We start from the raw sequence: 23133 nt of genomic DNA on the forward strand, positions 1-23133 counted from the left end.
ACATCCTCTATCTACCATGCCCTGCAAACTTGATAAAACAACTGCAGACAGTACAAAACACGGCTCTCAGATTGATCTACTCGCTAAGTAAATTTGACCATATCACCACTGCCTACCTAGACTCACACTGGTTACCAATACAAGCACGAATTCAATTCAAATTATACTGTCTATTATTCAAAGCAATAACTGGCACTGCCCCCACTTACCTAAACAACCGCCTAAATCAAAACTTCACTACTAGACAAAGGAGAACCCAGACCCCATTTACCTTCCCCCATTCAAAGGCACTCAGCACAAAAAGATGTTTGACAACCTACTTGCAACGCAAGCAGCGAAACTTGACCACACCATCTCCAACTTGCTATTAATAATGAGCAACTTCAAATTATTTCGAAAAGAAATTAAAACCCTGCTATTCAAAAAATTTATCCAGATGTCTTAACTCTACCCCCTGTTCTCCTCCTTCCTTACAAATTCCCCCTCAAAGTCTCTCCCTCTCCGTAATTCTTTCTCCTCAAAGTCTCAACCATGTAAACAGCTCCCCAAACTGTAAATTTCCTGGAACTGTCCAGTCATCTTTTTTGTAATCCAAAACCCTAAATTGTAATTTTCCTGGAAATGTCCAGCTAATTTCTTTTGTAATCCGCCCAGAACTGCAAGGTACGGGCGGAATAGAAGTCATTAATGTAATGTAATGTAATGTAATTTGATGTTAGAGACAGGGCTGGGAGAGCTGGAAATGTTGTGGGAGGTGTGGACTAGACAGGCTGGTGCATGGGTTCTGGGTACTGTAAGTGAATCTTCAGTGTCGTGTCCCCCCACCCCCATACTCAGCTTTCAGGCTCTTAAACTGCCTCCTGTCCCCAAGATATAAAACTTTTAGATATTAAACTGTTGAAATTGCCTCCACTTCCTACAGGTAAAAATAGGTATTGGTTGTTCCTTGAATTTGTGTGCCTACTGCTGCCCTAGGCATCTGCCTAGTCATGCCTAATCATTGGTCCAGCCCTGGGAATAGAGGACAGGGTGAGATAGAGAATAAGAAGAAACCAAGAGACAGAGAGAGAAAGAGAGAAGGAAGCCAGAAAAAATGACACCAGGACAGTGTACACCCCTGAGCATTTAAAAAAATTCCACTGTTTTCTTTATTTATTAATTTTAAAATACAAAACCAACTCCCTCTTTTATGAAAGCGCAATAGCAGTTTCTAGCTTCATGAGACTTGTATAAGGTATGTTTTGATTGCAAATTATTTTTCTGTTCAAGTGGACACTTGGGCTTCCTTTTACAAAACTGCGATAGCAGTTTCTAGCGTGGGGAGCCACGCTGAATGGCACGTGCTGCTCCCGACACTCATAGGATCTCAATAAGCAATTGGAGCAGCGCGGGCCATTCTGCAATCAAAACATACCTTATACAAGTCTCATGATTTTAAATGAATAGGAAATATTGTAATTTAAAGAAAAATATAATATTATCCCAGTAAGGAAAACAGGAGGAGGGAGGAGAATGAAAACGCCCTTAATTTGGGGACTTCAAAGGATATATATCTATATATATATAAAATTGGATGGATGGATGGATGTTCCAGCATAACTCCGAAACGAATGGACAGGAAATTGGAAGACTGGGCGTCCAAATGGCAGATGAAATTTAATGTGAACAAATGCAAAGTGATGCACATTGGGAAGAATAACCTGAATCACAGTTACCAGATACTAGGGTCCACCTTGCCTAAGAAAAGGATCTGGGTGTCATTGTAGACAATACGATAAAACCTTCCGCCCAATGTGTGGCGACGGCCAAAAAAGCAAACAGGATGCTAGGAATTATTATAAAAGTGATGGTTAACAAGACTAAGGGCTTCTTGTACAAAGGTGCGTAGGGCCTTAACGCGAGGAATAGTGCACGCTAAAATGCTGCATGCGCTAGCCGCTACTGCCTCCTCTTGAGCAGGCGGCAGTTTCTTGGGTAGCGCGTGCTATAGCACGCGCTAATCTGGTGCGTATGCTAAAAATGCTAGCGCACCTTTGTAAAAGGAGCCTTAAGAATGTTATAATGCCCATGGTGCGACTTCATCTGGAATATTGCATCCAGTTCTGGTCTCCTTATCTCAAGAAAGATATAGTGGTACTAGAAAAGGTTAAAAGATGAGCGACCAAGATGGTAAAGTGGATAGAACTCCTCTCATTTGAGGAAAGACCAAAACGGTTAGGGCTCTTCAGCTTGGAAAAGAGACGGCTGAGGGGAGATATGATTGAAGTCTACAAAATCCTGAGTGGAGTAGACCAAGTACCCGCGGATCGATTTTTCACTCCGTCAAAAATTACAAAGACTAGGGGATACTCGATTAAGTTACAGGGAAATACTTTAAAACCAATGGGAGGAAAATTATTTTCACTCAGAGAATAGTTAAGCTCTGGAACGCATTACCAGAGGATGTGGTGAGAGCGGATAGCATAGCTGGTTTTAAGAAAGGTTTGGACAAGTTCCTGGAGGAAAAGTCCATAGTCTCTTATTGAGAAAGACATGGGGGAAGCCACTGCTTGCCCTGTACTCCTTGGGTTTTGACCAGGTACTAGGGACCTGGATTGGCCACCGTGAGAGCGGGCTACTGGGCTTGATGGACCATTCATCTGACCCAGTAAGGCTATTCTTATGTTCTTATATTCTTGATTACTATCTGGGAAAAAATACTGTGGGGGTGGGAAGGGGGTGACATGTAAAGAATCATTGAAAAAGACATATATTGCTTTAACCAATGGTGTGAAGCTTGGGGAATGATGACACACAGTTAGATTGATGTCACAGTCAACAATATATAAGGAAGAACAGCTGTGGTGTGGTGTGGTGAAGCCTAAACAGAAAGTGAAAATTTGTGTGATGTTAATCCTCAAGTGAATTTACACCAAAACCCAAGAGAATTAATATCCGGGCAACACCGCGAACTACTTCAACTAGAGGTATGGGGGAAGGGAAGAGGGCAGGCACGTGGAAGGGAGGAATGGGAAGAGGCGGGGGCAGAGAGGAGGAACATAAGAACATAAGAAGTTGCCTCCACTGGGTCAGACCAGAGGTCCATCGTGCCCAGCGGTCTGCTCCCGCGGCGGCCCATCAGGTCCATGACCTGTGAAGTGGTTTCTGACTATTCCTATAACCTACTTATACTTCTATCTGTAACCCTCAATCCCCTTTTCTTTTAGGAACCTATCTAGACCCTCCTTGAACCCCTGTAGCGTGCTCTGGCCTATCACAGCCTCCGGGAGCGCGTTCCATGTGTCCACCACCCTCTGAGTGAAAAAGAACTTCCTAGCATTTGTTCTAAACCTGTCCTTTTTCAATTTCTCCGAGTGCCAGCTTCGGGAATCATGTCACACAGTTATTTAACGGTTCATAGTCGCGCGCGAGACACCAGCGTGCCAACAATGAAAGGCAGACAATTCAGCACAAGACACCAGTGCGCTGCGGGAAAACTTAGTTTTAAAGAGCTCCTAAGCGGGGTGTGAGTGGGGGAAACCCCCCCCCCCACTTTACTGCATAGTGTTCGCGCTGCTGTTGGGGGGAGTTGGGGGATTGGAACCCTCCATTATAGAGAAAACGGAACTTTTCTGATTTTTTCGGGGAAAGTTCCGTTTTCTCTATAATATGAAGGGTTGCACCCCCCACCCCCCTCCCTAACGGCAGCGCGAACAGTATGCAGTAATGTGGGGGGGGGTTTCCCCCACCACCGCCCCCATCGGAGCTCTTTAAAACTAAGTTTTCCCGCGGTGCGCTTGTGTCTTGCACCGAATTGTCAGCGCGCTGGTGTCTGGCGTGCGATTTTCCTGTCACCCATTTAACAGTATATAAGGAAGTGCAGCTGTGGTGTGGTGTGGTGAAGCCTAAACAGAAAATAAAAACTGAAAATTTGTGTGATGTTAATCGTCAAGTGAATGTTCTTTAACAAAATTTATATCTGGGCAACGCTGAGTGATTAGCTAGTAGGAAATACAAATGAATTTAAAACCTCATCTTTCAGGAGAGTACAGTAAAACATTGGTTTGAGAGCATAATTCATTCTGAAAACAAGCTTGTAATCCAAAACATTCGTATATTAAAGCAAATTTCCCCATAAGAAATAATGGAAACTCCACAAATGAAAAACTTTAATACAAAATACTGTATGTACTCGAATTGCAAGACCTTGCTTGTATATCAAGTTAAAATTTAATAAAATGATGCCAAGTTACTTGCAATCCAAGATTTTACTGTACTGTATATGATAACATTAGAAGTTAGACAATTTCTAACACAGCTTATCCTTTAGATAGAATTACTGTGACCACAAAATTAGATGGAATCTTCTTACCCTTCATAAAATTCTTCAGTTGTTTAGGGTCAAAGAAAACATAATTACTACCCTTAAATTTTACACAACATTTACAGGGAAACTAGGAAAGATCTTGCTCCACCCCAAGCAATAACTTGGTACACGGCTAAAAAAAAAGCCTTGCGTCTCGCCTGTGTAGTCCTAGAGAAATCAGTAAATTTAAAAACACGTTGACCAAAAACCACACATCCTTATATCTGAAATATAGTCTCAAAATCAAATTACAATCTGGTTCAAGGGGAAATGTAGCTATTAACATAACACAGGAAAGAGCTTCTTGTTGGAATTTTCTAGAAAGTTAGTCAACTCCAAACTATCAAATGATATTCTCACAGAATGATCTTTAGTCCTTATATAAAAAGTTCTTGTTATTGGTGGCATAGTTTTTGGAGAGACTTTTTAATACCTCTCTTAAGTATTTCTTAACCATATCCATAGATGACAACACAGGTGATATAGGAAAATCTTAAATTTAAAACATCTCAACCAATTTAATAGCCTTCAATTTATTTTTTATTTATTTTTTTATTTTATTAATAACAATACGCACAATACAATAACACATACTTCCAATAACTAAAATACAATAATAATAATAATTATTATTATACACACATTATTACAACTTAATGAGGACTATGTTTGTTATAAAATAACAACCTAAAATAAAACAAAAATTAAACATAAAATAAAATACTCATAAGCTGCATATATCCAATTCAGATGGGAGGGAGTTGGGGAAGATTCTCCTTCAAATATTTACAAAAACCATCCAGGGAGGGCCCATTTCTTAGGAAAATTAGCAATATTATTCTGTTTAATGGCTATTATTTCCTCATATTTTCTAATTATACTCAAATGATTCCACCATTCAGGAAAGTTGAGTTTAGAATTATCTTTCCAATTGATGGCGATATGGTGGACAGCTAATGCAATCATTGTGTCAAATATTTTGGTATGCGTTTGTGTGATCAAGATATCAGGATTTGAGGAGCGTAGAATGTTGGATTTGTAAGAGATGGGAGGATTATTTTCTAAATGTGTTATAGAAAGTATTCTAGACCAAATATCTGTCCATAATACTTGTACCTTGGAACATTTATAAAGCAGTTGTTTAAGAGTACTGGTCTGCGTATGGCAAGACTAACATAGACCTGAAGAAACTGAATGTTTAAATTTAGCGATTTTATTAGGGGTCAAATAAGCCCTATGCAGAATAAAAAAGGTTGATTGACAAATTGAAGCTGACATAGTGGGACGTGCTGATAAAGATCAGAAAAAGTTCCATTTAGCCTCCAATTTATAATGGATTACATATTTATCCCTTACCAATGCTTGTTGAACCATCTGAAGTTCATCAAGCTTTCTATCCAAAGTTCCCTGTGTTGTAACAACAGAGTCAATCACCTGAGATTGCAAAGAATCAATCTTTCCAGAAAAACTATCCAAACGCTCCGAGAGAGACTTTTCCATTTTATTTATAGCTAAAAGTACCTCCTTCCATCCATATGATAACCTGGAAGCCCCGCTTACACTGGGCTGAGTCTCATTTGGCGAGGCAGGTCTTCTGCCCTCCAGGGACTACTACACACTGGGGGCAGTCGCAGATCCATCATCATAGGAGACAGTCTCAGAAACTGGCTTCACACCCATGGGTGCCCCGCTAAACTGCTCCAGAACAAAAGCAAAAGCTCCATCAGCTGTGACCTTGGTGCTGGTTTAACTTCCGAGTATTGGGGGTATGTTGCGAACTTCGGGACAAGGAGAAGTCACCTCCTTTAGCATGCACAAGCTCCCCACTGAATCACGCCTTCTCTGAAGACGCTTCCAACATGGAAGCCACAAATTAATCAAGTGTCTGTTGTCCAGGGACAGCACCAACCCCCACCTTCAGCGGGAAAGATATGAGTCGTGCCTTTCCTTTTCCCCATCAGGTCAGGTCCTCGAACTTCACACCTGAAAGTTGGGACAATCACAACTCCTTGGGCTTTCCTGCTGCCATCTTGACTCCTCCACTTTTAAAGAAATAAGAAAATGTATTTGCAAACATGTTTGCAGATGATAACTGTTTTTCAATCATTGTTGTAAAGCAGAATGCCATAATTAAAAACTTATTTCACAAACTGAACTTAAATTCATGATTGTGCTGAAAATTTTGCACTAGATGTGCGCATATGATGTCTGTCTATGATGCATGCCTTTACGTCAGGGTCCAAAGAGCAGTTGTTGCCATTTTTATTTTGTTCTGTCTTATTTTGTATTTTATTTTATATCTGCTATCTTCCTGTATAATGGAGCACATCTACTGTACTCATCTCCCTCACCCCCACCCTTACACCTAATGGAAAGTGATTTGGACTTGTATACTGCCTTTTTGTAGTTCTACAACCACACTCAAAGAGGTTTTACGCACAGGTACTTCAAGCATTTTCCCTATCTTTCCTGGTGGGCTCACAATCTATCGCCTGTTCCTCTTCCCCTCCCCACACACACTTCCTGTTTCTCTGGGCATACCATAGGCGTAGCCACAGGGTGGGCTTGACTTGCCTAGTTTGGGCTCAGGCCCTCCCACCCAGCAGCCACAGGCCGCTGGCAGTGGTTCCTATATTCTGCTGGTAGCTAAACCAGAAGCCTTCCCTCTGACACATTTATGTTTTGCGTCAGAGGGAAAGTTTCCAGGTCAGCCGCCGACAGCATGTAGGAATTGCTGGTCACAATCTGAAGAAGAGATAGAAATGCTGCATAAGCTGGAAAGTGGAAAGGGAGGGAAAGAGATGCCCGCCCACCCACTTTGGGCTCAGGCTTGCCCAGTAACTGTCCCTACCAAACTGCACACAGATATTCTGCACATCTCATTTGCATGTGATTTCCTTTCAACATCAATTGCTATTCCTCGTTTGGTAAGTTCAGCATGCTATAAACACAAGTGGCTATTAACAATGACTTTTGAGCACTGGCCCATGAATTAGTTGCAAGTATCTGATAGAAGACAGTAGAAGGCTAAATTAAAGGGAATTGCAATAATGAAGAAGGTTCTGGCAAGGTTCAGAATCAAGGACATGAGCTAATCAACAGAAAGAAATAGTATATTTTCTTTAATCGCTCAGGAGTATGCAGTGGGCTGAGAACCTGGGGAACAGGGTTCAATTCCCACTGCAGCTTCTTGTGACCCTGAGCAAGTCACTTACCTCCCCCCCCACCCCCGTTTTTTTTTTTTTTTTTTTTACAAAAATGTAGTGCAGTTTTTAGCGCTGGCTGCAGCGGTAAGAGCTCCAACACTCATAGAATTTCTATGAGTGTCGGAGCTGTTACCGCCGTGGCCAGCGCTAAAAGCCGCGCTACAGTTTATTTTATCGACCTCCTGTCCAGAAATAGACAAGATAAACTGGAGAAGGAAAATAAAGGAATATAATTACAAAACTGTAGCACACAGGTGCAAAAAACTTAGGGCTCGTTTTATTAAATCACACTAGAAGTTTCTACCTTGGGCCAGCGAGGTAAATGCTCCGACGCTCTTAGGAATTTTATGAATGTCAGAGCACTTACCTTGCCAGTCCACGCTAGAAACCTCTACCATAGCTTTGTAAAAGCTAGCGTTTGTGTTTTTGCTCCTTTTGCTAAACCGTGGTAGGGCTTCTTACTGCTGGCTAGTGAGATAAATGCTTCGACGCTCGGTGGTATAAGGTGGATGCGATTCGCCCTGGGCACGATTTTCCTATGGGTGCGGCACACCTCCTCCTCTCTGCCCCCTCCCACTCCTCTCCTTGCTGCGCACATGCACCTTTTCCCTTCCCCCCCATACCTTTTTTACTTTCCGGTGTGAGGTTGCTGCCCACGTCGGTACCAGCAATCTCTCTGACGTCACTTCCAGGACCCGCGTCTAGGAAGTGACATAAAAGAGCAAACCGACACTGACGTGGGCATGCTGCTTATGCTGGAGAAGATAAAAAGGTACAGGGAAAGGGAAGGGTGCGTGCGCACGGCAGGGGCGGCGCTGCTCACCTTTACTTTGGCACTGCCGACACTCGTTCAATTCCTATGAGCATCGGAGCATTTTCCTCACCAGTTCGCAGTAAGAAGCTCTACCACAATTTAGTAAAATCCAGCATATACAGGGAATTGCCCACATTGGAGCAGCGCATTCAGCGTGCCAGCCGATGCTAAAAACTGCTTTTGCGGTTTTGTAACGGGGAGGTATTTATTTAGGACATTTGTGCTGTGAGTAGTTAGATATGGATTTGATGGAATTCCTGATGGTTGTTCAGTCTTTCTTTCATTAACCGCTTTAAACTCCAGTTGGTATTAAGCAGTTTACAAATTTCCTTTAACGTAATGTAATGTAATAAGTAAACCACTTTGCTGTACCCACAGAACGGCAGCATATAAAATCTGTGACCCTTTACCTTTGCTCTTTCATCACTGGTAGAGTACTCATTTTATATTAAATTACTTTGAGTATCGGCCTGTCAGATTCCGTACATCTAATCTTAATTTTTTCTCAACTTACAGTAAGTTCTTGCTTGTTCAGTTACTCTGGAAATAAAATTGTTGGAAGTTGAGAAGCAAGTCTACGGGTGTTTGAAATGGAACTGAGGTTCTCTTTTTGCTATCCACAATACCAAAACTGCACAGCTAATTGTGCACAGAGGACAGAATATCTGTTATACTTGTTACATTTGCTACTTGGTTTTCTTTTTTAATGATCCAACTCTTTAAAAAGAGATTTTTCTTTTGTTTTGCAAATTCTCTTCTTCTCTCCCCAACATGCACTGGGGAATTCTCAGTCTTTCTTATCTTTGGAATGCCTGAACGAATTTAAAAATGGAGATAATCTGATTATTTTCATATTTTCATCTATTGGGTCTATTGATTTTGTTCAGTATGCTTGGTGGCTTATAACCGTAGCTTAGTAATAATTTACTGTGCATATTAAGGCTATTAATTTAGGGCTCCTTTTATAAAGCCACATTAGGCTTTTTTATCGCCGGACGTGGTGGTATTAGCTCCGATGCTCATAAGAATTCTATGAGAATCAGAGCTAATACTGCCGTGGCTGGTGATTAAAAAGCCTAATGAGGCTTTCTAAGAAATTGGGGGGGGGGGGGTTATTCCTACTTGAAATCAACCAAAAAGCTGTGAACCTACTACTACTATTTATTATTTCTAAAACGCTGAAAGGCGTATGTAGCGCTGTACATTTTAACATACAATAGATGGTTCCTGCTCAGAAGAGCTTACAATCTAATAATGAAGACAAAATAGCAGCATATATTATTTCGCTGAAAGGAGGAAAAGCCTCAGGACCCCATTAGGAAAGGGACCCTCCTCTAACCAGAGAGGGTAATTAACATCATTGGCATAAAAACCTCCTGCAGACCTATGTTACAGCTGGTATTCAAAACTCAAAATTGGTTATAGTAGTAAATCATACACTGTTATTAATAGGGTTACCAGATCTTACTTTAGTAAAATCTGGACACCCCCCCTAGACCCGCCCCCCAGGCCCACCCAGTTCCACCCATCCCTGCCTCGTTATGCCCCAGCCCCACCCCCAATCCCACCCCCCGCTGCCTGCTCTCGTTGGGCAGGAGGGCATCCACGCATGCGCGAATGCCCTCCTTCCCAATGCGATTTCGAGGAAGCTTTTCAAAACCCGGACAAAGTGCCGGGTTTTGAAAAGTTGTCGGGACGCCTGGGCAAGTCCTCGAAAAGGAGAACATGTCAGGGGAAATCCGGACGTCTAGTAACCCTAGTTAGTAACAGTCATTATTGTCCAGCAACACACAAACTCAAAACTGGTAGAGGATCACACTCTGTTAGTCCAATGCACACAGTTAGTGCTGCTAATAATAGTAGACCACATTAACAATAGCAGTCCTCAGTGAACTTATCTTTCGGCGTGTTCAGGTAACGGTCCCCGCCTCAACCGCCGATGGCCAAAGTGTTTTGCCTCGTGGCTGCCTCAGGGATAGGGAGGGAAGAGCTTTTCAATTGGCATGCATGTGCTCAGAATGCCCACTGAATCTCCTTGTGACCCCAGGTGAGTCACTTAACCTTCCTTTGTCCCAGGTACAAAAAACAGATTGTGAGCCCACTAGGGACAGAAAAAGAACCTGCATATAATGTGTACAGTGCTGTGTTACTGATGACATCATCAGTAATGCAGCAGAGTGAAATCCCCAACGGACAAGGCCAGGTAGCCTGTTTAGAGTGCTGCCGGCCCGACGCTGCTTCGGTTGAAGGTAGGGCTCGCTCGCGGTTGGCGGGGAGGGAAGGATGGAGGGTCAGCAGGGGTTCGGCTGCGCGGTGGGGGTGCTCAAGGGCTCTGCTGCACAAGGGATGGGAGGGAGGGAGGGATAGAAGCTGGGCAAACTTTTGCTGCACAGGGGGAGGGGAGGGAGGGAGGGGAGAAAAGATGCCGCACATGTGGGGGAGAGAAAGAACAGAGGAAGAATCGGGGTGAAGGAGAGGAAGGGAGAGATGATCATGTGCATACCCCCAAAATAAGACCTAGTGCCTTTTTTGGGCCCCAAATGAATATAAGCCACTGTCTTATTTTCGGGGAAACACGGTAGTATTAAGGAGGTAATACATTTGTGCTTGTTTAGACAATTCATAGTGAGTTGGGGTTGTGTTTTGTATGTATGCTGAGTACCTTTGCTAGTGTGTTGATATTGCTATATTGTATTTTATGTAGTGATGGTGATGGGGGTTGAATTTGTAACATTCATTGGGCTTGCTTGATGAAGCGTGTAATCGGGTGTTGGAAGAAATAAATAAATATAACTGCAGAGTCGCATAAATAGTACACGCATGCTTTTCCCTGTGCAGGGGCAGAGAAATTGCAGAACAAAATTATGCACCTACTTCTGCTTTGAAAATGAACCTAGGGAATCTATGTGCATATATCTAATACCTGCTCTTTGGCACTCACACATTTTCTGCATTAATTTATAACGATGCATGTTTTATAATGCATATATGCAAATGTTAACCCCTCTCCAACCCTGCCCCTAGGCATACTGCTGATCGGTTGAGATAAATGTGTGCACATGTAGGTTGTATGTGATTAGTTTACCTGAAGATCAGCAAGAATAATTTACAAAAGCCTTTTTTTTTTTTTTTTACATAGAAACTCGTTTTAAAATCATCGTCTTTTGGATCAGATTGAGGGAGCCCTTTTACCTCTTTCCTTCCTTTTCTTTCCATTCTGGTACAAAGTGCAAGAACATAAGAATAGCCTTACTGGGTCAGCCTAATGGTTCTCACAGTGGCAAATCCAGGTCATTAGTAACTGGCCATAACCCAAAGAGTAGCAACATTCCATGCTACCGATCCAAGGCAAAAAAGGTGATTCTTTCGCTTTGAGCATAAACTAAAAGGAAAAAAACTTGCTGGGAGAACACACCAACTACTGATGTTAATATTAATAATGTGAGATGTATAATGTATAAGGTCCTCAGTGATCGCCACTCATATGTAGGAACTTCCTGCTTCAAGAATTGGTACATTTACAATTTACCCAAGAGGGTAATTAGGTGTGAAAACATCCTAAGACCTTGTGTTTATTTCATAAACCCAAAGCAACGTACAAAATTAATGCTTAAAATTCTTTCTTAAAGTGTGTTCTGTGTAGAAAATCATAAAAGAATATTTTTCAAAAAGAGTCCAATCTCCTAATGGTAATCTTGTCTAAATAATCGCTGTAACCATGCCACAATGAGGGAGAAGATGTATTCCTTATCTTCAAAATAACAGCAATGATAGTTCACATCTCCATAACGTGTGAATAAATCCACTGCTCACCGATCCAGGGCAAGCAGAGGCTTCCCCCATGTTTTAATAACAGAATATGGACTTTTCCTCCAGGAATTTGTCCAAACCTTTCTTAAAACCAAGGGATGAGATGGATTCAGTCTTCCCTTCCTCCCAGGGAGGCAGTCACCTTCAGACAACCGTTCTTCAGTTTACAGTCATATGTGTCAGAGTAGGGGCTCAGACCTTCTTTGCAGAGCTTGGTACTGTGGCTTCACCAGAAGGTACATAGGTAACACTTTCCTGCCTGGATCAGTCTTAGGTGAGGTACTTATATTAAATATGTGGAGGGGCATAATCAAAAGAAACGCCTAAGTCCGTTTTGAGCCTAAGTCGCCAGTCACCCAAAGTCGGACACAGGAAAAGGTCCATTTTCGAAAAATACATCCAACATATTATTTTTTTGAAAATCATCCAACTGTACTTCCAGCCGTCTGATCGCCCAGACCGCTAAGTCGTCCATCTTTATATCCCATTTTCATCCAAAAATTCGTCCAAGTCGCAAAACGCCTTGAAAAAGACCTTGCAGGAGGGGCCAGAAAAGTGATGGACTGGACACCTAGACATGGCACCAGAGTAGTGGGGTACCTTACAGGGCACTGCTGTGAACTTCAAAAAAAGGGTCCCACATAAACATCTCACTATAGCTCCCTTATAGGTCATGGTGAGCCCCCCAAAACACCCCCAGAATCTACTAGACCCACCTATCTACCACCCCAATAGCCCTTATGGCTGCAGGAGCCACTTATATGGCAGTACAAAAGGGTTAGGGTTTTTTTTGGGGTACCCATTTTTCACCATGAATGCAGTGATTAGAGTGGCTTATGGGCCTGGGTCCTCCTTTCCATGGTTCACTAACCCACCCCCAAGACCACTTGGGGGTACGCTCTACTAGGCTCTACTGTGCAGCTCTACTAGGCTTTCCTATGCCAGGCTGCCAGGTGCTGATGTTCTGGAAGCAGATATGTAAAGTTGTTATTATGATTTTTATGGGGGGGGGGTCAGTGATCACTGGGGCAGTGTATGGAGGTCTGTACTTTGTGCCCGCAGTGCTTATCTGGTCACTTTGGATACCTTCTTGTGACTTAGACCTGGTTTTAGATGGCCTAAGTCACAACGTCCAAGTTCCGTCTAAGCAGTGTTGTAAAACTTTCGGTTATACATGCAGTACTACTAAGTCTAGGATGGCCCACATCCTGCCCTCAATACACCTCCTGAAATGCCCCTTTTAGCTCTGGTCATTCAGCAGCACTATGAAGGCCTAGGTCATTTCTAAATACATCTAAAACCTGGTTCGATTATCGGCACTTGGGCAACTTGTCTCACTGGTCGTCCAAGTGCCGATTTAGGCCAGTTTTTAGACGTTTTTCTGTTTCGATTATGAGCCCCATAGCTTTTTGTTGGTGGGTCCAGGCTGGGACCAATAATCTCTGGGGAGCTGTTGGTAAAACATAATCCACAGTTTCCACACTCAGTCAGGTCAAAACTAGGGTTCTGAACCAAAAGATTAACTTAGGCCTCTTTTTATCAAGCTGCGTAAAAAGCTCCGACACTCAAAGAATTCCTAGGAGCATCAGAGCTTTTACTGCAGTGCCAGCGATTAAAAACCCCTAACGCGGCTTGATAAAAGTAGGCCTATATTATTATTCTATTATTCATTTATAGTAATGAAATGAATAAACTGGACATACTGGCCTCACTTGTGTATGCTGGACACTACAGACCTATATTTTCCCATAGCCAGGCCCAGCCTGTACCTTGCTGTCTGTGAACACATGTATCCTTTGAAATGTTAACCCAGCTGGCCTTTGTGCTGCAAAGTTCCTGTCTCCATTCCCTGCTGGGAGGATATTTCTCCAAGGTTCTGCTGAACTGTTATCAGTGCTGTATGACTTCATATGCTAGGCACCCTGGAAAGCCACAAAACTTTTATAACGAGCAAGGATCCCTGCAGGATGATGTGGGTGTATTGAGATGAGAGAACTTGGTACCAAAACATTTCTGCAAGGTGAGAGAGGCGTGGACTGAGAGGAGGAATAGTTAGGTTTACATTATTTTATGTATCAATAGGGAATTACATAACCAGAATTCGGGGATGGACTTTTTTGGAACAAAGGAAGAATTGCTCTTTATAAAAAACACGTGCATTTCAGGTAAAGCCAGAGAGAGATTTGCTTACTTATGCTGCAGGGAACTGCTAGCCCCCTGCTAAGCATATAAATGTTAGTTCTGCTCTCCATTGCATATTCTGAACTGACAATATATTTACTACGCCTTTGCTACTGCAATTTTTGTAAGTTTTTATGCTAACAATAAACAAATATTGTCTGTTTTTGGAACATACAATGCTGTCTCGTAGTCATTCCAATGAAGTAAAATAAGTGGCATTACTTCAGTAATAAAATAAATAAATACATTAGACTCCCTTTTATCAAGCTGCTCACCGCTTCTTTTCTCCTCCTGATACAATGGCTGGGTTTGCCAAAGACCCTTTGCAGTAGGATGGTCAAGGTAGCAGGTGACAAAGAGAAAAAAATTCAAGCAGTGCTGCAATTTTATACTAAGAAAAACCAAGAAAGAAACCTTCACAATCAAGTCATGTCAAGCGCCATCGCACAAGACTTTGTGATTTGTGGAATAAAATTGCACACCAGCAATACCTTGGAATCTTCGCTGTGTTTGTTGGCAATTTTATACCAGTCACAGTGCCAGAATCTCCCTCTCTCTTTACATATTTAATTTATTTATCGGGACTTATTTACTGCCTTTTTGAAGGAGTTCACTCAAGATGGTGTACAGCAAGAATAAATCAAACATAAGCAATAGATAATTACAGCAGTAAAAGGCAATATTCAGATTACAATGCAAAGTATGGCACAGATTGTCACATTACAATGTCAAAATCAAATCAATATAGTGGAACCACTATCATAGAGTACCTGCAGGCATTAAGGCCCAGATTCTCTAACCAGTGCTGGTAGGTGTCCAAGCTCAGTAAAAAAAAACGCTATTTAAATGACCGGGGCCTACAAAATTGGTGCCAGAATTGCCCCTCCATAGGCACTTTAAGCCGCCTAACGCCATTGTGGGTGTGGCTATTGCCAGAAGTGGCGTTTGACAGCCTAATGCGCCTACAGAAGCGCGATTCACATCAAGGGTAGGCGCCGGAAATGTAGGCCTGGAAAACCCTGGTCTGCGTTCCCGGTGCTTACCTTTGCCGGAGGTGCAATTCTGTACCTGTTGTTGTTGTGTGATTGACACAGAGTCGGTAGCCACTTTTAAGGCGGCTGCCAACAATATCGCCAGTTACAGAATCTGGGCCTAAAAGCTTAAAATTTGTGGTTTTTATTTGGTTTTGACTTTACGTGTTACAATATAATATAGGGCTCCTTTTACTAAGGTGCGCTAGTGGTTTTAGCACGCACTACATGCTAACACCTCCATAGAGCTTGCGTTAGTATTTTTCAAGCAGCGCGGGGTTAGCGTGCACTAATCTTTAGCACGTGCTAAAAATGCTAGCGCACCATAGTAAAATGAGCATGTATTGTGCGCAGCAATGTAGTACGCGCTAAAACCGCTAGCACACCTTAGTAAAAGGAGACCCTAGTGTGCTCTATTTTGAATAGCTAACGTTACAATGCCAACGCAATACACGCTAAAACATTTTAATAGACAGCATAGGGTGTAAGCAAAGAAGGAGTATGTAGATAGAAGAGAGAGTGACAGAGGTTAGAAAATGAGGGACTAATTTGAAGAAAGTTTTACAACATGAGTTCAGACTGGTGCTTGAAAATGATCTCATTTAAGGTAGGATTGGATAAACATGTCCTGTTATAGTATGTGCATATAAACTTAAAGGCCTTTAAATGGAAGGTTTTTTTCCCCAGTGATAAAGTGAGCCCTAATAAGTGCTGGGGCTTCTTCTGAGGCTTTTCCTTCTGAAAATACACAATTTTTCATTATACCTACACTGTGAAATGTTAGCTATTAGAGATGCACTTTTTATAGTTGATGTTTGATAACAGCGATCCATTCTTCATTTGTAATAGATGCATTTTCATACTACCATGGTAACACATTTTAGGTAATCTAGGCCTCAAACAAGAATGCCAAACAAGCGCCATTCAGAGCCAAAATACCATTCTGAGCTACTTCCTCACACAGTCTGGTCACAGTTCTGGCACAATGCCGGTCCATTCTTTAGTAATGACAAACTACAAAGTTGTCTCTCTGCTCTAGAATCCAATATAAAGTTCTAACATAAAATCTAGTATCCTGGTGTACCACTCTTCGCTCATGATCCCCTACCAACCTCTTCAATCACAAAACCAACATCTTTTAGTTATACCTCTTTCCACCAAATGCCACATGATTTTATAAGAATTAGTTTTTTCATCACCATCAGCTCTAACCTTTGGAACAACCCTACCACTCTATCTTTTCTTATAATCCTCTTAACCTACATTCAAAGACAGTCTAAAAATGTATTTTTTGAGAAATCTTTCAATGCACTTTGACCATTGTCCATGATTACAACAGTACGTAACCAGGAAAAACAGTGACAACCACCCTACCTTCCTACACCACTTTCCCTCTCAGAAAGAATTGTACCTTTACACACTATCATCCTCTTTTCTCCCAACCTCTTTTTTTCTGTTTCTTTCTCTTTTCCCCCCTGTTTTTATATACTATGTAATGTTAGTGCTTAGATGTAGGGTTACCATATGGCTCCAGAAAAACCCGGTTGTCTCTGTCTGTCCTCCTTACTTTCATTGCTTTCAGTGGAAGTAAAACCCAGATGTCTCAGTCCATCCTCCTTTTTCTGGATCCATATGGTAACCCTACTTAGATGTATTTCTATAAGCAGTATGAGATTGGAGGTGACATGAGACTGGAGGTGATATAGCCAGGGCTGTCAAGAAACATAGCCAGGCCAGAGGACAAACACAGACGCAAACAGAAACACTTCATGCTGCCTGCCCCTCCCTCCCCACATATATTACTATAATGCTTTTCTAGGCAGGGCCAGCTCAAGAGATTAAGATGCCCTGGCCCATGCTCCGCCCCTTGGTCCATGCCCCACCCCTGGCCAGTTTCCTCCTCCCTCCTCTGATGCTACAGCCTGGTCCCAGCAGGATGAGGCTTCATAGGCCAGCATCAGTGTCAAGCAGTAGTATCAGAGGAGGGAGAAGGGAAGTGCTACACTTCCCTCTTCTGATGCTGGCCTTTCCCCCTTGTGGCATCTGGCCTGTGAAGCTGCACCCTGCCCGGACAAGGCAGCAGCGTAAGAAGAGGGAGGTGAGGAGGAGGGAAGTGATCAGGCTGCAGGGTAGCTTAACGTATGAGCCTGGTACATCGCGACTCTGGACATTTGGCACCCTTTAGCACTGATGCCCTGGGTCAGAGCCTCACCTGGTCATTGGGTTAAGTCAGTCTTATTTATAGGAGTTCAGATATCTGCTTACTTGAGGCAGTAGTTTAAATACAAATATAGTTGAAGAGGATGTTCGCCACCTGGCAGTAGCTGTAGCTTATTGTTTGCTCTGTCTCCTGTTCCTTTATGCCAGTTTATTGGGTTATCGCATTAACTCTGCTCTGCTGGCCCCAGATCCTTCTTCCTGCCATGTTCTCTTACACCTATGTGGAAACAGGAAGTAATTCACACAGTAGGCAGAATGCAGCAAGAAGAAGGCTGGCAGAGAAGAATTAACACAATAACTTGGCACAGGAGCAGGAGACCAATCTAGGGTTACCAGATTTTCAGGAACGAAAATCTGAACCCATAGCCCTCCCCCCCCCTCAGGTCCATCCCATTCTGCCTGAGTCATGCCACCTTCTGTACCCAGCCCCACCCCCTCAAGGCATATACAGATGCCGTCCTGACGTCGCTGCTGGCTGGAATCTTGTCAAAACCCAGACAAAGTGCCAGGTTTTGAAAAGTTGTCTGGATCCCCGGACATGTCCTCGAAAAGGAGGACATGTCTGGGGAAATCCTGATGTCTGGTAACCATAGACCAATCCAGCCTTATGCCTGGGCCTGTCTGCCACTGGAAGCCTGAGAAAAGTGGCCTTTCTAATGCCAGTACTAGGCCTCCTTGGAGCTTGGGCCTGGGGGAATCTTACCCCCTCTCCCCACTTGGTTGCTCTGCATATAGCTAAACAGAAATTTCTACAGTTAACACCAGGACTTATAAGATGGCCCTGGCTCTGCAAGTTCCTCCCAGTTATTCCTTTTTCTATTTCCAAGTTCATTCCCCACCATCACCACCTAGTGGTGACAATGTGTACAGACCTGCATCCTTTGGATATTGAAAATTACAAGTACTCAAATATATACCGAGATTTTTGGGCCAAAAAAATGGACCAAAAATGGGGGGGTCTCAGCTTATATTTGAGTCATCGCCCAACCATCCCCCTCCTGGACTTGTTGCAGGCCTCCACCGGGCCTGCTGTATCACCTTGTGGGGTGGGCCGAGGCAGGAGCAATCCCTCCCATCTCCTGTCATGGCCGACTCTACCAAATTTTTTTGCCTCACCCACATACCTTTTTGAATCCCTGGTAGTCCAGGAGTGTACCGGGCGGGAGCAAACTTTCCACACTCCTGCTCCACACTGATCCCCTCCCTGAATAGCCACCTCGAGTTCTCATGGGACACAGATCCTGGCTGGGCACATGAATATTAACACACACACACACACACACACCCGTCTTATATTCGAGTCAACCTTTTTACCTCCTTTCGTCTTATATTTAGATCAACATATTCAAGTGCCATATTTTTCACTCCATAAGATGCACTTTTTCCACCCCCCCAAAAGGGGGTGGAAAAGTAGGTGTGTCTTATGGAGTGAATACACCTCCCCCCCACCACGGTACCTTTTTTAATAGGCGGTGGTCCAGCACGGTCTCCTGCTGGACAGCTGCCTTTCAGTTGCAGAGCGGTAAACAACGCAGGAGCACAACCTTTGTGCTTCCTGCCTGGTCCCGCGCTGCTCTGTGATTGGCTGTAGTCAGTTCTCTCATCATGCGAGAAGTGACTGCAGCCAATCACAGAGCAGCGCGGGACTAGGCAGCAAGTGCAAAGGTCACGCTCCTGCGATGTTCATCGCTCTGCAACTGAAAGGCAGCCATCCAGCAGGAGATCGCGCTGGATCACTGCCTGTTAAAAAAGGTACCTGAGGGGGGAGGGTGCTGCAGGCTACTTGGGCTTCGATCTGCAGGCTGCTTCAGGCTGTGGGCTTCCCAGCACCAGACGCATCAGACCACCAGACGCACTACGTATAGAGGAGGAAAAACCAAGAAAAAAAAAAAATTCTGAACCAAATTTTTTTTCTTAGTTTTTCCTCTTCTACAGGTGGGTGGTTCTTATAGAGTGAAAAATACGATATATACGGTAGCTGAAAATTCTTAAAAGAGACCACTGTTATCTCTCCCTTGTCTTTGAGCTTGCTGATAGGAACCTGAGCATTCATGGATAATTGTACCGTACAGGTCTGAGTGACACATTCATCAAACTTCATTATGGCATCCTAATGATTTCTCTCTGCTTCTGCAGCAAAGATGGATAAGTTCTAAATATTCTCTCTCTCTCACTGCCCATTGCATAAACCAAGGAACAATTATGGACTTCCTGGCATTATGCATTCAGTTTTGTGGCAATACTGAAAACATGTAAAGCTAACGGTTGATTTGATTTGGTTTATTAACTTACTAGACGACTCTGCAGAGCATCCTAGTGGATTACATTTCAAATCATTACAATCACATAAACTTCGAGTGTGAATCATCATAAAATGATAAAATACATTAAAACTCCCTTCTGTAAGGCAGTCATCCAGAAGCAGCAGCCTGGTAGATACAATGGTAGCCTGAGGGCCAGGAAAGCCAGGGTTCAAATCCTGCTGATGGTTCTTGTGACTTGGAATAAGTCACTTCATCCTCTGTGGACTCTAATTTGTTAACCCTATTTAAACAGTGAAATGCCCACTTTTCCTAAATGTAACTCATTTAGGTATTAAATGAGTTATATTTAATACCTAAATGAGTTAAGTTAGTTTAGGTTAGAAGTGGGCCAAGTGCAGAGCATGGATGGAAAGCCTTCTTAGCCAGTTAATGGTGATTTTCAATCCACTAACTAAGGGGGCCTTTTACTAAGGCGTGCTAACCAATTTAGCGCATGCTAAATGTTAATGCGCCTATTATATTCTATGGGCACATTAGCATTTAGCGCGCCTTAGTAAAAGGACCCTTAAGTAACTGCAAACAGGTTCTCCTAACTAAAGTTAACTGGACACCAGTCTGAATATTGATAGGTGACTGACCGCTGAGACCTATGAAGGGATGCCCAAAAGTTCTCAGCCCAACTAACTTCCTAAATTCTGAGCGTTACTTTGTCACTGTAGCTGAAAAGAGTATTATCTTATTTCGGTGACGGGATAATCGCGTGTGAGACACCAGCATGCCGACAATCCAGCGCTGACAATTCAGCGCAAGACAGAAGCGCGCCGCCGAAAAACTTTTTTTTTAAGAGCTCCGATGGGGGGTGTGGGGGGGAACCCCACTTTAATGCATAGTGTTCGCGTTGCTATTGGGTAGGGTGTGGGGGGTGCAACCCTCCACATTATAGACAAAATGGAACTTTTCCTGAAAAAAATCAGAAACTGTTCCGTTTTCTCTATATACAGTTTATTGAAGGGACATAGACAGAGAGAAGATGCTCTATGGAAGAGAGAGAGGGCGGACATTGGATGGAAAAGGCAGAGAGGGCAGACAGTGGATGGAAGGGGCAGAGAGAGGGTGGACAGTTGATAGAGTAGAGAGAGAGGGCAGAGGCTAGGTGGAAGGGGCAGAGAGATAGCAGATGTTGCATGGAAGGGAGAGAGGACAAACGCTTCATAGAAAGAAGAACGAAGAGAAGATGATTAAAGCAGAAACAAACAAAAGGTTAAAAAAAAATTTTTGTTGCTTTTTGTAGAATCAAATAGTTTTGTAACTGTATTGATACAAATTTATAAATAGGAAATGGAAATAAGACAATGTTTAGAAGCATACAATGTGCTTTGTGTAGTTTAATTTTGTGGTTAATCGTTGTGTTGTTAATAAGATTATATTGTGTGTATATATGAAAAATGAATGGAAAAAACTGTATTACAATTAGTACTATCATAGGGGCGAGGTTTGGGGACAGAGATTGGGCAGGCTCTGGGGACGGAGATTGGGCAGGGCGGGGCACAGCGTTCAGCTGCTTATGGTGCAGATGACAGAGCAGAAAAGATAGTGATCAATGAGGACATATCAAGGATGACAAAAATGTCAGAGTTACATTGATTGAGAGAGGATCTAATCTTATTGAGCAAAACAGAAAATGAGGACTCCTGCTTAGGGTGAAGAGCCAGAGATTTATCCAAGAAGAGAGATAGTAGAGCGAGGACTGCCTTTTGGATGATTTTGGAAAGGAATGGTATATTTAAAATAAGGAGGCAGTTAGCTGGGTCTGAAGAATATAAATGTCTTCCGCTCCCCCTTATCCTTCACAGTACACCCACTCATAGAACATGACAACCAAAGTGATCTATAACACTGAAGATGGCAAACTTTACGTGCGGGACACAGACCGTAGAAGTCTGTCTGCCATCGACCTTAGCTCTCTATACTGGATCTGGTGAATCTTCGTTCAGTCTTTTGCCATTTGCAGGACAGAGATCATAGAAGTCTGTCTGACGTCATCCACTATTCCCACTACTCATGCCCAAGATAATACCTCAACAGCCATGTTATCTTTAATCCTCTTTCTATTTAGGCATTTTTTGTGTCTATCCCACACATTTTTGAATTTGCTCACCATTTTTTACTTTACCACCTCTCCTGGAAGAACGTTCCAGGCACTCACTACCCTCTCTGTGAAAAAGTATTTTTTGACATTGCTCCTAAGTCTATCTCCCTGCAGCCTCTGTTCATATCATCTAAGTCAATGGTATTCAACCCAGTCTTCAGAGACTACCAGGCCAATCGGGTTTTCAGGATATCCACAATGAATATGGATGACAGAGATTTTGAAAACCCAACTGGCCAGGTGGTCCCTGAGGACCAGGTTGAATACCACTGCTCTAGGTCTACCTCCCCTCTATCTCTGGAAAAGATTTGTTTGTATGTTAATACCCTTCAAATACTGAAATGTCTGTATCATATCGTATCACCTCTCTCTCTTTTTCTCTAGTGTACACATATTCAAGTCCTCCAGTCTCATATCATACATCTTACAGCATAAACCTGTACCATTTTTGTCACCTTCCTCTGAACCACCCTCCTTGAAGAGATGCAGCCTCCAAAATTAAACAAAATGTTCTCAGCTATACCCCCTTCTACCTGCCCCCAGATCTTAGTGACATCAATCATACTCTTTACCACCCTCCTCTGGACCCCAGGACCTAAAAAATGCCCTACACCCCTCTGGATTCCCCCCCCCCCCCACCTAGCTCTTACCAGGAATCTCCCTGATATCCAGTAGAAAACAGAAGCAATCACCAGTTGCTCTTGCCCTTTTGGGCACCTGATTCACAATGTCTAGGGTTACCATATTTTGAGAAGGAAAAACCCAGACACATGGCCCTGCCCCGATCTACCCCATCTTTACCTAGTACTGCCCCAGCCCCATCCCATTCCACTCCCAGCCTTGCTCCCAGCAAGCCTCATCTCTTCTTCCATGACCTCCGGGCAGTGTCTGAAGGGCCTCGAGCATGTACAGATATGTGTGATGTCATTCGCACATGCTCAGAGGCCCTCCAGATGCAGCCGGAGCTCACTGGGGCTTTCCAAAACCTGGACCAACTGCCGGGTTTTGGAAAGTCTGTCCGGGCACCTGGACAGTCTTCTAAAAAGAGGACATGTCCGGGTTTTCCTGGATGTCTGATAACCCTACCTCTGACTTCTTAAATGCAGTTTAACT

The sequence above is a fragment of the Geotrypetes seraphini genome, chromosome 3 (assembly GCF_902459505.1).
Source record: "Geotrypetes seraphini chromosome 3, aGeoSer1.1, whole genome shotgun sequence".
In the NCBI taxonomy this organism is placed as follows: domain Eukaryota; kingdom Metazoa; phylum Chordata; class Amphibia; order Gymnophiona; family Dermophiidae; genus Geotrypetes; species Geotrypetes seraphini.